The sequence below is a fragment of the Paroedura picta genome, chromosome 5, assembly GCF_049243985.1.
Source record: "Paroedura picta isolate Pp20150507F chromosome 5, Ppicta_v3.0, whole genome shotgun sequence".
Lineage (NCBI taxonomy): Eukaryota > Metazoa > Chordata > Lepidosauria > Squamata > Gekkonidae > Paroedura > Paroedura picta.
In genome coordinates, this window is record NC_135373.1 from 71126213 (window position 1) to 71141488 (window position 15276).

The following is a 15276-nucleotide window of genomic DNA, read 5'->3' on the forward strand; positions in this document are numbered from 1 at the left end:
GACAGAGCAAAATGTTTCAAACTAATATTCATTGTCTCAGGTCACTTCTAGTATTGGATCCATCTGATAAAAAAGCTGATCCAGTGGATCATACAGTGGAACATGATAGAGAGATTCAATGACCTTCACCTTTCTTTCCTCATGAGATAAAAAAACAACCAACCCAGCATTCTCAACTTTCATATGAATGGGGCAAGCTTACACTGGAAAAACATGGCTTTTCTCCTATGTCCAGTTTTGTATTGTCGAGTCTGAACATCTCTCCAAATGTGCAAGCTAAAGAATATTTGTATTTCAGCGAAGGGAGATTATTTTAATTGGAGATTTCATAGATACTGTTCAGGCAGGAATTCTTTAAGAGGGTAAGAGACAGAGCACTGTTGTTGACCTTTCAGGCTTTACGTGGCTTGGGCCCTACTTACATATGGGACCGCCTACCGCCTTATGCCCCCCACACGGCACTCCGCTCTGTGGGTATGAATCTGCTGAGGGTCCTGGGCCACCAGGAGGTATGCCTGGCCTCGATCAAGGCCAGGGCCTTATTGGTCCTGTCCCCTACCTAGTAGAATGAGCTCCTGGATGAGCAGTGGGCCCTGACAGGACTCTCTAAGTTCTTCAGGGCCTGCAAAACAGAGCTCTTCCACCAGGCATTTGGTTGAGGCCGGGTGAGGGGGCCCCCAGGGTATAAGATCTGGTCCCCCCCCTGAGTTTGGATGCAGCATTAGTGCTGTTGATGGCCACCCCTGGCTGCCACCCTGGTTTTTTACCATCAACCACTGGTTACTATTTACCAATGCCGAAGGGCTGAAGCATGGGAAGAGTTTTTTATCCTGAATTATATACCACCATTTTTATGCTAGAGCTTTTAGATGTTAATACTGGGGTGTTTTATGGGAGATTTGTTTTTATGTTTTTATATTACGTTCAGTTTCCTGGGAGCGACAATCTACAAATTTAATAAACAAACCAACAGTATGCCCTCTCCCTTAAAATAAAATTAACAGATAGCTTACTTAAAGAACAGGCCCCAGGATTTATGATTGGGTCATCTTCCTCCCCTTGTGCCTGGGCCTGCTATTAGACTAGGCCTGGATGAAGGACATTATCCCCTTTCCTCTTTCCATCTGTGGTGTTACGACCCTACTGATGCCTGGGAAGAATGGGTTGTTACTACAGCCATCTTAATTATTTATTGTTAATTGTTTAAATGCCAACTTTATTGTTGTTTTAATTGTTGTTGTAGGGGTTTTGTATGATTTTATAGGAATTTAATTGTATGTTGGAAATGGTGTTATATATAGAAGAAGTCAGATGAAAGTTGAATGTAACGGACTAGGGATGTGCAGTTACTTTTGTTCTTTTCCCATTTATTTCAGTGTTTTTGTTGGAGATGTCAGTTGTGCCTGAACACAGGAAGCTGTATCTAGCAGTTGTTGGGCATCATGACTGACAGTGGCTCCAAGAAGTGAGGCAGACAAAAAGGCATTTCAAATACTTGAGGTTCTTTAACTGATTATACCAGGGACTTAATGTGGGACTTTTAATATTTACTCTCCCATTCTCCTTTTTATATGCACCATACATTTGTATTGGCTGGGGCTTACTTCTTTCTCCACTGGACATGGGATCATGTGAAATGCAAAACAGCATCTACAGCAAATGTTGTCAGCAGAAATGAGACTATCCCAAAATTGTCTATGGATTTGTGGACTTCAATGGAGACCCAAACTTTCTTCACACAGAGGTTTACACAATCCCTGTAGAAAAAGGGGGGAAAGGGGGGTCTGTAAGTTTAAATTGGTTGTGTTTTTAGAAGGTTTTTTTTAAAATCCTCTCATGGGGAATGCAGTCCAGAATTTTGAAAATACTAAATAACCTAGTAGCAAAAGCTACTCAATTGTAGAGGAATGTTCAAGGTCCCTGAAGAGTAGAACAGAGGAAGACTAGTTACTGGAGGGGTGGGAAATACACAGCAAAGATAACAAAGCAGAGTAAGGGCTAAGATACCAAAAAACCTGTGGGAATTTCAAGATGGTATGAACCAGAAAGAAGATTATTAAAGCAGCAAGTATGGGATGGGATTTCTTTAAAAGCCTAGATTCTGATCATGTATCAAAAATTAGGGACTGATTGTGCGAACTTTACACAGGGGAGCAACTCTTTAGCAATGCAAGAAATCACATGAGTGTCCTGCTTATGTGGGAAAACTGCAAGCGTTTTCAGTGCTATTAACCAGTGTTATTAAAAGAAATATGAAACACTAATAACTTTATTTGCTCATTTGGAGTTTTGTGTTTTTAAAACACTTGATCATGGAACTGTTCCTTTCCTTGTTAAAATTCAAATCAACTTACTGTCTTCTAGCAAAGGAATACACAACAGCATTAACAATAGGGCTATGTATCAGATCTTTCAGAAATCATGCACAAGAGCAGCTCCGGTTGTTATGAATTTATCCTTGTTTTCAGTAGTCCTTATGAAGGGTGGTGCTGAATTGTGTACTTCCATTCATTTTTCTTGTTGGGGGGGGACCCTTTTCACATTTTGCTTTTTTCTGGTATAGGTTGAGCAGGTGACTTTTTCTTTTCAGGCCAGCTTCTGTTTTAAACTTTCTATAATTGCAAGGTTATTTTCATGTCATTTGTTGCGTATAAAAATGGTAAAAACTGATATTAGTTATGTAAAAAAAGAAACAAACCGTAAACCAACCAGAGACACCAGCAGTAGGAGCAAGAGAAAGAAGACTGAAAAACAAATAGATGAAGGATGTTTTGTCTGCATATTTTTATTTTTTTCTAACAGAATAGTAGGCTTTAGGCCATTGAGGTTTAAATTAGGGACGCACATTCAAACCACAATTTATTGAGAAATAGTGCTTTGGGTATTTTTTAGAATTAAGATGATGAGCTAGCCTTTACAGGTCTTGATTTCTTCCTTTTATCCAGAATTTGCCTTGTCCACAATGTTCAGTGTATAATTAAACTCATGCCACTGATTTGCATCAAGCAGCATCATATGATTCTTAATCATGTGAATAATCTCACTGCAGATAAATAACCTTGCTGAAGTCCGCAGGACTTTGCATAAGCAAGGGCTGCATGGGAAGTTAGTGTTTGCCAGATCAATCTTATGAACAGCAGTGTACAAGCAAGCAAAAGTAATTCATTCAGCTATAGATACATAATATATTGCTTTAAACAAAGTCTCTTCTTGTGTTACATTTGTATTAATATATGTCAAAAATGCAATGTTATTTCTTTTTTAAATAAATTGGAAGCACTGGTCTATAGTGTATGATTATTTTATTAACTGATAAATCAGTTGGCTCTCAAGGGCATGGAAGAAATAAATTTATTTAATTTACAAATAAACTCTATCCATTCAGCATTTTCCTGTGTTGGAAATATGCATTGAACTACAGATGAAATAGTTTCTCAGATGTTGGATATAAAGTGGTGCTTATTAACCCTTCCCAAACAATAACACATTCTGAAGTCATACAATTAACAGTAAAGGACCTGAAGTCAATCAAGAAGTGATCCCACAGCACTAAATCCCAGGGAATCTCTGCCTGATCAATCTTTCAGTTTGTGAAAAGCAAATTATTATTTATACAGAATTTTTTGTAAGAAAATCCTGATACCTTGCTTATTTGAACAAAAAAAAAGAAAAGGAACATTGGAAAAGAGTGATTTTTAGTGAAGAAGGTTGGGAAGGGACAGTTCTGCTTTGTATGCAGAAAGTCCCTGACATCTACAGGTAAAAGGACTAGGCAGTAGATGATGTGAAAGACCTTCATGTGAGACTCTGGGGAGTTGCTACTAGTTTGAGAAGACAGTACTGATTTTGATGGGCCAATGGTCTGAATCAGTATTACAGCTGATACAGTTTCATGTATGTCTGCATCTAGAAAAGTCTATACATCAAGAAGGGGGCAAATGGTTGGGAAGGAAGGATACAGCAGAAAAGGAGTGGACAGTCAAAAGGTTAAGAACAATCCTGACTTAAAATTGCTTGTCCTTTGTAAAGCCATTGAGATGTAAACTAAATATATGTATTCAGAAAATAAAACACCCTAACTGAAAATCTACTCTTTAGTTACCTTATTATAACTAATACAAAGTGAACAATTAATGACAATTGAGCAGAGGGTAACTACGAGAGATAATGGTTGTGATCCAATCTATAAACATCTACTACCCCACACTTTATACGATGAATGTTGTATAGTGAACCAAACTAGGATCTGGAAGAATCAGATTTGAATCTTTGTGTTTTTCGGGTTAAAATGGATGAGAACATTGTTGTAAGCTGCTTTTGTGTCCTCCTTGTGAAGAAAAGCAAGTTACATATATAGCTAATAAGCAAATAATACATCATTAATATGTTTGCTGGACCAGATCACTATAATATTAATTATACAAGTTATCCTGCCCAATCTTCCATCACATTCTGTCCTTGGACAAAAGAACTTGGAAAAAATCATAAACTTTTCTTCTTTCGAATAGAATGAAAACTCTGTTTGCATGAATGCATAAAACATGAACATCTTTTTTTTTTAAGAATGTTTCTCTAAACTCATAATAATCAGGCATGATGGTGGATCTTTCTCTGATGTTAAAATGTATTGTTTTATTTTTTTTACCAAGTGGTCATTTTATAATCACAATAAATGCTTTGGGCCAAGGGGTAGTGCTGATTAATCCTCACCTCAGCTGTGCTAGAAGCAGGAGGTGAAATGCACCCAAGGTGTGCATTAATGAGCACTCCTGAACAGTCTGTCATGTCTTACTGTTTAATTAAATCCCAAACCAAATAGATTTGAAAAGAAGGTTAGGAATGAACATTTTTAACGTTCTTTCTTTTTTTTTTGTTCTTCTTTAAATGATCTTCACCAAGTAGAAAGAAAAAAACAAGATATATTTAGAACAATATTTTAATTTGTGATACTCTGCTCGATTAGATGAAAAGAATGTAGTGTTTAAAAGAAGGGGGGGAAATGTGATTAAGATGCTTAAGTGCACAGTATATTACATGAAATTTCTGATCATAAAGAAAGGTAATATCTACTCAAAATTATAATTTCTGTATTTCGAAATCATCTCAGCAAGAATTATCTACCCATATCAAATTGTAGCACTTGTCAAAATCAACTGTAAAGCATCTCAAGTGCTCTTCTGAATCAACAAAACAGATGTATAGCGATGTGAGGTTGCAGAGAGATGGAAATAAAAGTGAACTATATGCCAGTCATTGCCCTTAATCTCTTGAACCCAACACTTAACAAAGTGGATATCATGGGTCTTTGAGACACTATTTATAATGGGGGGAATCAAGGCTTGAATCTTAATAATTTATGCAAAAACACTCTATCAAATTATTTGCTCCTGGCACTTTTAGACTGCAAAGCTCACCAGAACATGTTCATAAACATGTGTGTGTGGGGGGGGGGGGGGGAGTATGGATTGATTTGTCTTGGCTTCTCCATGGTCAGAAAGAACCCTGGTTTTCTGCAGAAAATTAATTCTCACTCAAGGAAAGAAAGGATGTCAGATAATATAGCCAGTTCCATTGTGCTTCTGATGTTTGCAGAGGAGTTAAAAGAAACTGAAGTTTCAGAGAAAACCTGTAGAGTAGTAATGGGAAAAGCCAGGTCAAAACTTGGGAAATGCAGAGCATAAACATGCATCAGAAAAGTGAGATGACAGTGAGGTTCTCCAACATGTAACAATGTGAGAGGTGTAATTGGTTGCTTCTGATGTTAATTTGCTGCTTGTTAGAGGCTTTGTATGCTGATTTAATTCTTTTAGTTTCTCATGGAAATTGCACACATACATCATGAGAAAATTCCCAGGGCCTTTCCATACCCATTAACTGTAGCAAAATCCTTACCTTAGGTAGTCATATTCTGGACGCTCCACGTGATGTCGCCAACATTCAGGATCCAGGCATCGTGGGCCCTTTAAAACATGGAGAAAGGGGATTGGTTGCCAGGATTGATTGACAGGTGGAAGAGAGTTGCATATAAAGTGCATTGCTCTCTTCCACCATTTCCAGCAGGCAGTGTGAAGTGTAAGGAGCATGAAAAGGCGGCAGACGGAAGCAAGACAGCAAGAAGTTGAGGAATGGCTGGAGATGCAATGATATTTAGTGCTATGCCATTACGCTGGCATAACGCTTTTTTGTTCTATGTGCGGAAGTGCCCCAAAGATCCTCTAATTCATGTGGCAAGGCCATGCATGAAAAGGCTCATGTTGATGGTAGTCTTTAGTTGTTTAAAAATCATCTTCTGATATCCTACTATCAATGACACATTGCTATCACACACTAACTCCCCATATAATACATATAAGCCCAATTTATCATCTAAGAACTTGGGACCAAATTATTGTGTAAGAAATCATATATGAATGTGCAAATAAATCCAGTATGTGTGTTATCATCATCATCACCATTATTATTATTATTATTATTATTATTATTATTATTATTATTATTATTATTATTATTATTATTATTATTATTATTGTTGTTGTTGTTATTATTGTTATTATTGTATTTATACCCCGCCTCCCCCTGAAGGCTTGAGGTGGCTTACATGACCCCATCCCCTAAAAACCATAAGCATCATTCACAGAAGTGAACATCAGGTAGACCTGACAGGTGACACATTTTTAGTAAGAAATACAGGATGCCATCACTCGGGAAAATTGGAAATGTTTTACAGCTGGTACATGATGTGGACCCATGGTTATCAAAACTATGGGCACCAGATCCAAAGGGTGGTGAAGAGCTGTGGCAAAGAGCTCACATCTAGATTGTTCAATGGATAGAAACCCTGGTCACTTCTCCACTATGTGCATATTTACAATGCATTTCTGTCTAATGCCTGATAGCTGCATGCGTAGCAAAATATTTGACCCATACTTCTTGCTTAACACAGGGTATAACTATGATTTGTTACCTAACGTGCCCGGCCAGACCTATTTTCCACACTAAGCTAAATTGTAACAAGCAATTTCATTTGCTAGGGAATTACTTGGCAAGTAGACAATGTCACATGGGCCGGTGAAACCTGCTCTACTTTTCTTTTTGCAGAATGACTTTACTGCTTTCCCTCCCTCCCTTTTGTATTTTGTACATCCAATTTTCAGACCTAGGCTATTCTCTGTGACGCTAAGCAAAACTGCATTATCTGTAACACTCTCCTACTTACATTGTTGTTCCCAAAGGTTTACTTGTAACATTCACAGCGCCATTTATTTTCTTCCTTTTCCCCCACTGTCATTTCTGTACAGATTTAATACAACAGAAACATGGCTTCCACTGAGAGCTACAGGTAGCGCCGTTCCAAAGTTCCCTATAATTGGTGTCTGCCATGCCAGCTGACAGCAAGTTATGTAAATCACAGCAAGGACCCTGCAACCCCTAAAGGCATGATTTTTTTTTATTCTGTGCTGAGGATAACTACAGAATCGTAGTAATATTAAGGGATACACTGAAGGGATAACCTTAACCAAGCAAAGTCAACCTTTTCAAACTGGCCGTGTTCCTGTCTGTGGTTTAAAAACCTCTGTTAAAACCACTTGTGGTGGACAGTTGAAGAAGTCATTATAGGGCAAAGTTATTTTCAAGGATGTTTTATCTTTCTGAATTGTAATGCATACTGTGATTTATATTTATTCAAAACAGTTGCAAACTGGTAGCCAGTGCCAGTAAGCAACCGCAGATCAGCAAATGAAGATTTTCGTGCTTCCTCTTTTATAAGGAAATTCATATGACCCTTTGTCAAATAAAATCAGTGCAATTGGCCAGTAATAAATCCTGTACTATTTTAAATCCCTATAATCCTAAAACCATTGATTTCCATCCCTTTAAGTGGCTTGCTGAGAAATAATCACTACTAGCCTTATAGTTATAGAAAAAGTATCCCTGAACTTACGTTTTACCCATCCCCATTGGCACTATTCCTTTCTCAACAGTTTCAGTACAGGCAGGAATGCAAATACCTCTTCACGCATTACTAATTCTTCATGTCCCTCATGTGATTGCCCATATCTGGCAGTTAGGACTTCTCCCAGGCAAAGGAGGGCTAATTTGAACCAGGACAGCAATATATACAGATAGGGGACCTATACTTCTATGCTGTTTTCTTAACCTGAAATGCACCCAGAAACTGCTATTTGTCCTAATGGAGAATTCTTGTAGTCCATAAGAACATATAAGTTTTCCCAACTGGACAAACAGCAGCTCCCCAGTATGATTTCAGTTTGGGAAAATTATTCCGGGGGAAGGCTTAAGTTCCTTCTTCCCCACCTGCTATAGTCTTGATCAGAACTGGGCTTTTATATGGTTTGCAATTAAGCCCCAAACCTCGAAACCTGGAAATATCTGAGCATTACTGGTTAAATAGGAATGGGACAGACCCATGGAGTACACAAGGACTTTATGAATGGGCCCAATGAAGAATAGTGCTCTAATTACTGGAAAAACACAAGGATTTCTAATTGCAATGTGAATCCTTTGACAAGTAATGAAAATAATTAATTTGTCTTGGTTACTGCCAGGGCTTTTGTTTTGTTCAGAAAAGGGTGCCAGTTTTCATATGTAAGGCTGCACTGATATCCTCCTCAAGACTTAGAAGAGTCCTGAAACAAGGTGAGTACCATCACCTCCACCAAAAAAAAACTTCTGGTTACTGGATGTACAATGAAATAGCAAGCAGAACAGCTGACTACTTGGTGTTTTTGATATCATTTCCCGTTCCCACCACAGATATAGCTCCATGTGATCATTTGGCCAGTTTATTTGTAAGCCACAGCCTTAGGACAAGCTACCCATCCACTTTGAAACAACTGAATGTTATCTGATGTAGCAAAGGACCAGTTAGCCTAGGATTTCAACAGCGACTAGTCAAAAGTCATAATTCCTTACTTTGGCATAGCTCATTGTGTTCAGACATGGTGGCTAGTATGTAGCCACATTCTGAAAATGTAAGGACACTTCAATTGGTTCGAGACGGGAGAATTATTTCTGCTGATTTCCTTGATCCATTACAGTCCCCTACTATGCTATAGCCAAGTACTCCTAAGAACAAAATTTGAAGGGCTCAGAAGGAAGGGTGGGCTATAGAAGGAAGGGTGTAAGTCAAGTGGAGTCCCAAGTTTTTTTCATGAGCCCCTCATTCAAAAAACCTAGAGGCACTAAACTGTAAGATTTGACACAGGCCATTGCAAGCTTTGGGAAATTTGGGTGGGAGATGTGTAAACTGGGGAAATCTCTCCAAACTAGACAAGCACCATATTCTTGGTCTGCTACAAGTCACATGCAGATATTTTTTCCCAGTTAGATTTCAAACATTTGATCTGAAGTGGGGGGTGGGGTGGGGGTGGTAAGCAGAGATTAAGCCCACCTCCTTCTCACTGCCCTGCTTCCTCTTCTTCCTGTTGCCATTCTTTAATGCTGGAAAGTGGTAGAATTGTTACACTCATTTGCACATTGTTTAGTTATCATTTTAGTTCTAGTGTAACTTCTAAGGGGTATGAAGTACAGGGTTGCAGGGGAGTAGCTAAGAAGCCAAGGGGCTGTGCATGGCTGTGATAATAATCATATTTGTGCGGGTCACTAGAGGCAGCATGTATAGCACCACAATGTCAGCACAAAATTGTCTGTGTCATTCCTCTCCAATCCTTTATTGCTCAAGAGTGGAGAAAGCCCTGTATCAATTCAAGCACACCGTTGTTGTAGCTGCTGAGTATATATTTGATCCCAAAGTTTCTTTGAAGATGCAAATGAGTGATTTGTAGGAAAGATGGGGCTACACAATCATCTAGATAGCATTATGGCTAGTAATCTAGTCAAGTCATATTGTGTTTGTGGCAACTTCAACTTCAAGCAAAATTTGGCCATCACTTAAATTATACACATGTTGTGCAAGCAGCTCTTTGAAAAGGCTGAACTGAAAAGGTTCCTTACCTCAAAATTATAGCCAAGAGATTTGATGCTCAGGAAGAGTGAAACATGTTCCTATGATAATAGACCCTTGGCTTATTTTGGAGATGTTAAAGTGACTTAACAGTTCATTTATTTACCACTGCTAAGACTTGTTTAAGGCTGCCAGAGAGCCAGAGAAACACCTTTTAAAATCCATGAAAAGTATCATTATTTCTCCCTCACTGTCCAAAAAAATCATGCTGCAATAGTACAGTTGCAAAATGTCTCTTGAGATTCCTAAACTAAGAATGTGTTGGGCCTAGAATATGCAGTCCCTTTTGTCATTTGAATCCATAGGTAGTCGAGTGAATAATACATATTTTACCTCATTATCCGAGACTCCAAACTGAAGGTTAGATTTAGGCTACTTTTGACTGAGCCGTAAGCCTTTTCCCAGGTTGAAGTCATTATTGTCTGGGGGGGAAAGATTGGAGGAGGGGAGAAATGGAGAAACAAGTGTTATAGAATTTTTGCATCACCTGAGGTTATGTCAGATGAGTTATGATATGGAATACTGACTTCGACATGAAGAATCACATCAAGTAAAAAATTAAAATAAAAAAGGAAAGGGAGGAGAGAGGGAAAGGTTATATTCCAAAACAGTGGTATAGTTAACGTCATGGGTTGGAATTATTTTTCTACCTTTTTAATGACCTTTCCTATAAAAGGTAGTTGGTGCTTACACACACACACAAAGAGTTTGGGCCTGTTCAAAACTTTTCACAGTTAATTAGTAATGGATGTATCAAAACACTCGCCCTACCTCTGAGCCTTGTGGGACTGTCCTGTTTCACTGTAACTGATTTATATTTTAAGGTTGTTTGGCACATCTCCACTAAAAATGCTTCCAAGAAATTTTAGCCAAGCATCAGCTGGGAAAGATCAACTTCACATGCTGACACACAGAGGCGGCTTTTGGAAGATGGAGGCCTCTGGCTTGACACATCAATGGGAATCAGTTACCTCAGTTTAAGTCTGTAATACACTAAATGCTACCATTCAAGGTTTTGAAGGGGGGGCGGGGGGGGGGTCGTGGTTACCATGCAGCATATTTCCTAGGTCAGAAATGCTACAGTTAAGTTTACCAGTTACTCTTTTTCATAGGAAAACTCATTGAAAGGGAACATTTTTTAAGCATTCAAAGCTGTACTTTCCAAATGTCCTTTTTTGCTATAGGGAAAACAGTCTTAATAAACCCTGTTGCAGCAAATATAAAGAGGAATTTTATTTCACCCTAAAGACTAAAAACATTTTATTCCGGGGTAAGTTTTTGAGAGGGAAGAAAAGAGGCATAGTTGTCAGATCAAGGAAGCTAAGCAGAATCAGTGCTTAGAAGGCAGACCACAAAGGAAGACTCTACAGAAGAAGGCAGGGGCAAACTACCTCTGCTTCACATCTGCCTTGAAAGCTCCTGCTTGTGGTTGCCATATGTCAGTTGCAACCTGACAGCAATTTACACACACACACACACACACATTCCCAAGGTCTAGAGCCTGCTTCCCCAGATGCAATGAGAGAATCCTCTCTACATAGGTGCTTTCTGTGGGACAACGAGGGGAAAAACTGGGAACAGATGATGAGTACAGACATGTCTCCAACTCTATGACAAGCAAATGTCTCAAATAATATGGAACATGTTAATTCATGTTTTGCAAATTGAGCCGGTCCATATTGCTGTACTAAGACCCCACTAGATTCTTTTTTCCTATGGACGACATGCTTAATAAGTGTTTTTATGTAAATAAATTACTAAGTAATGCTTCATCTACATAAACGTCTGACTGGGCTCTTGCTATATTTTGGGTTAGATTCAGACTAAGTTTTCCATCAACAGAGGCACTATTGTCAGAGGAAAAGAACTTTTCTGCCTTCCCACAGTCTGCTACAGTTCAGCGATCTTCCTGAATGCTGCTGTTGGAAGATATGAGGCCCTCAAGAATGTCATGAGGGGAAAATTGGGTGGCTGCAGCAGGAAAGGGAAATTGGTGGAAATTACACTTCCCCTCCCGCTAGTTGAAAAATTAGCCTGGCTCCAACCCAACGCGTGGATGGCAGGCTGTGGATGAGGTCTTTATATGACTGCAGTATAGTCCTTTCCTATGCTGAGCTTGCCACTAGTGAGCCTCATATTAAAACTCATCTTAAAGCTGCAGTGCACACTTTCGCAAACCCTCAGCATACTGGACACTTGTAGGAGGATTAGTACTACTGAGGTGACAGAAGAAAACACTGAGTACTTCAAGGGAGGTATAGGAAACCTGTGAATATATGCTATGATATCCCTACACACGCACACAGGCATGCACATATATACAGATTGACAATGCATTCTTCATGGAAGGTAGCATTATTACTCCACATGCTGAGGAAGCAGAGTCTCTGATTTTAATATATCGACAGAAACAGTAATATTTGGAAGTAGAGAGAATAAAAACCACCACCGCATCTTCATCAAGATAGTAGAGCAATGACAGACCATCAGATCTTTGATTAAAACAATACTTTCCCAGGTTTTATACTCCACTTGAAAATCCTACCGTTTAGTTATGCAACATTACTCAGTTTAACTGTCTCTTTATGTTCTTTTGTGATAAGATGCTTCTACAAAGAGGGCATTCCTAACCCAATGAGAGATGAAGACTATATTTTGTTAGCATAACTGACTTGTTATGTTCCATTCAGCTCAAAACTATTGAGCTTCTGGATCTGGAACAGCTGTCTGCAGCCAAGATTAATAATCAGTATTTTCTCTCCCCCCCCCCAAGTGGGTTACATTACACAAATTAAATGATCACTGTGAAAGTTAACTTCAGTTTATGATCTGTTAAGACTACAGTAGATATGGAATTTGAAAGCAGAAAAGAAATTGTTGAGAGTTATCGTCTCTGGTGATAATTTTTCTCTCAGAATCCTTATCACTCGATACATTATATGCCTTCACAATTGTTGCACATGCAAGCCTGGAAGAAAAACATACTCAACATTTTTTACTGGAATCATTCAGAGTTCATGAACCATAGAAAGCTGAATGTTTCTTAAAATAGAACTCCTCTGCCATTTGAGAGGCTCTCAAACTGTGGGTCAGAACACAAAAGTGAGTCAAAACTTTATCACAGGCTGGTCATGAGGCCAGGAGGGAGGAGGCAAAACAGGGTGGACTAAGAGAGGAGTCTCTGGGAAGCTTGATGGTCAATTGCAGTGAGCTACATGCATTCTTCCAAGTGGCCATCAACTACAACCTGTTGCTCGAAAATACTACATGTTGTTCAATGCTAAATATGAAAAAACCTATAAACCTTTCCCAGTGCTAAATAATAAGACATTCTTGCATCATATATTGGGGAGGGCAAAAATAGCATGGAGTTCTTTAACAAGTGGTCCTGAAAAGTAGTTTAAAAGTGGGTCCCACTTGAAAGAAGTTTGCCAATCACTGGTCTAATATAACTGAAATGGTTTCAGAAATAGGAACTATACATTGACTAGCAGGAGGGCATTTTGGGCTGGAATAAGATATGACACACAGTTGTTGCGTATTAACAAGGCCACAGCTTTACTACCTCCCCATCGGAGGGTTGGCAAAGCATGGGAGAGGGAGCCTGACCTAGCAGTCAGTGGACTGCACCAACACCCCATGGAATCCAGAGGCACCCTGGGGATCAGCACCATTCGCCGCTGGGAGCAGATCCCCTTGCCTACTGGAGTCCACTGCTAAGGGAAGCAACTTACGTGGGGGAGCCAAAGGGGCATAAACTTCAGTTGGCTTTTCCCTAGGCTGCCTGGCAACAATCCCCTGGCTGCCCAGCAGGGTCAGCCACGTTCGTTTATGTGCCGTCCCATATGGAGGCCCCAAACCCCAGGAAGTCCGACTGCATTCCCTGCCAACAGGCTCCATCCCATGCAAATGCGCAGCTGTGACAAATTATTCACCTTTAAACATTCACCTCAGGCACTGTAACAAGGCTGTTTCGACATTAAAACAGGGTGGGAGGGAGAGAAGCTGATCTCCATGGCAAAGAGCTGCTTTCCTGGGCAAAGAGGCCTGCCTCCTTTTTCACTGTGTGTGCTGCGTACATGCAGCATGCACCCCACACAGGACACTGGGGCAGTCGTATCTGCCTCAAGCCCGCCCTACACTGCATCAACTGGCAGCTCAGCTGATTCTTTGCTATACATTATTTGAGATATACAAAGGGCCCTGTTCCCGATATATCTGTTGACAATGTCTCCTACTTTTGTCTACTTTCCCTGTCTTAAACTAACTGTAGCATTATAAGCATTCTAATCATTTTAGCAGTTTCTTATTAAAATGAAAAACTGAAGTTCAAGCAAGTATAACAATCAGGTGAGAAATATTAAGAAGACAAGTGTTCATGCACTCATGTCACCTGGCACACAGTGAACAGCCTGATGAATGATTCAGGATTTAAATGGTAATTTCCATTCATCATTATAATAGACTTGCTAATTCATAAATTCTTGGTCAGCCCATGTTCTATTTTTAAATAAGGTTAAAAATAAGTACATAGGGAAAAATGAACTTGGAGAGATAAAAATGTAAAACCTAAACAATTTTTTTTTACAGAATTGGGGGTGGGGGTGGGGTTTGTCTCCAAGCACATTTTGCCAAATATGCTGCATCTTGCAACTGACCAATAATGAAGACAGAGCTTGTCCCGTGAACCCATAACAGATGGAGTCACTTGGACTACTTTTGTTGAAAATGACTCACCTTTGGCAAGGAGAATTCTTTTTTTTTTAGCGAGTAATGGAAAAAACAAATAGATTTTCATCAATATTTAGGATTTAGGTACCACCTAAAAGGATGAGTTGCTGGTGATATTATGAAATGTTAACAGACATTCTGTCTGCTAAAGCAAATGTGTCATCATTAAACAGCTGACAAACAGTATGATACTTAGTTGATCCTAGGAACATGCATTTGGATGTTTTGAGCGTGTGTGTATACATGCACACATACGCACACACAAACATGTGCGCACACATACACCTCATTGATATTCTTTCAGATATATTCAGGTATCCAGAGTGATAATTATATTTTCTAGAATACTGGGAATTCTGGCCTTAAAAATTCATGAAATATTTGGGAATAATTAAGGTTAGTACTTAAGGTTGACTCAGCCTTTCATCTTTCCGAGGTCGGTAAAATGAGTACCCAGCTTGCTGGGGGGTAAACCGGTAATAACTGGGGAAGGGAATGGCAAACCACCCTGTATTGAGTCTGCCAAGAAAATGCTAGAGGGTGTCACCCAAAGGGCCAGA

At 39.3% G+C, this 15276-nt stretch overlaps 1 long non-coding RNA gene across 4 annotated transcripts in view; it reads right to left on the reverse strand.

Annotated features, from left to right (window-relative positions):
- The window catches only part of LOC143837933 (uncharacterized), an 88099-nt gene that overhangs the window by 4476 nt on the left and 68347 nt on the right, over positions 1–15276 (reverse strand). For 3 of the 4 annotated variants that reach the window (XR_013231142.1, XR_013231145.1, XR_013231144.1), the window contains 2 exons: positions 10319–10407; positions 5893–5960 (listed from right to left, as the gene is read on the reverse strand). This is a non-coding gene — a long non-coding RNA (uncharacterized LOC143837933). The remainder of the gene's footprint in view (positions 1–5892; positions 5961–10318; positions 10408–15276) is intronic. The other variant, XR_013231143.1, reaches the window with a different exon arrangement.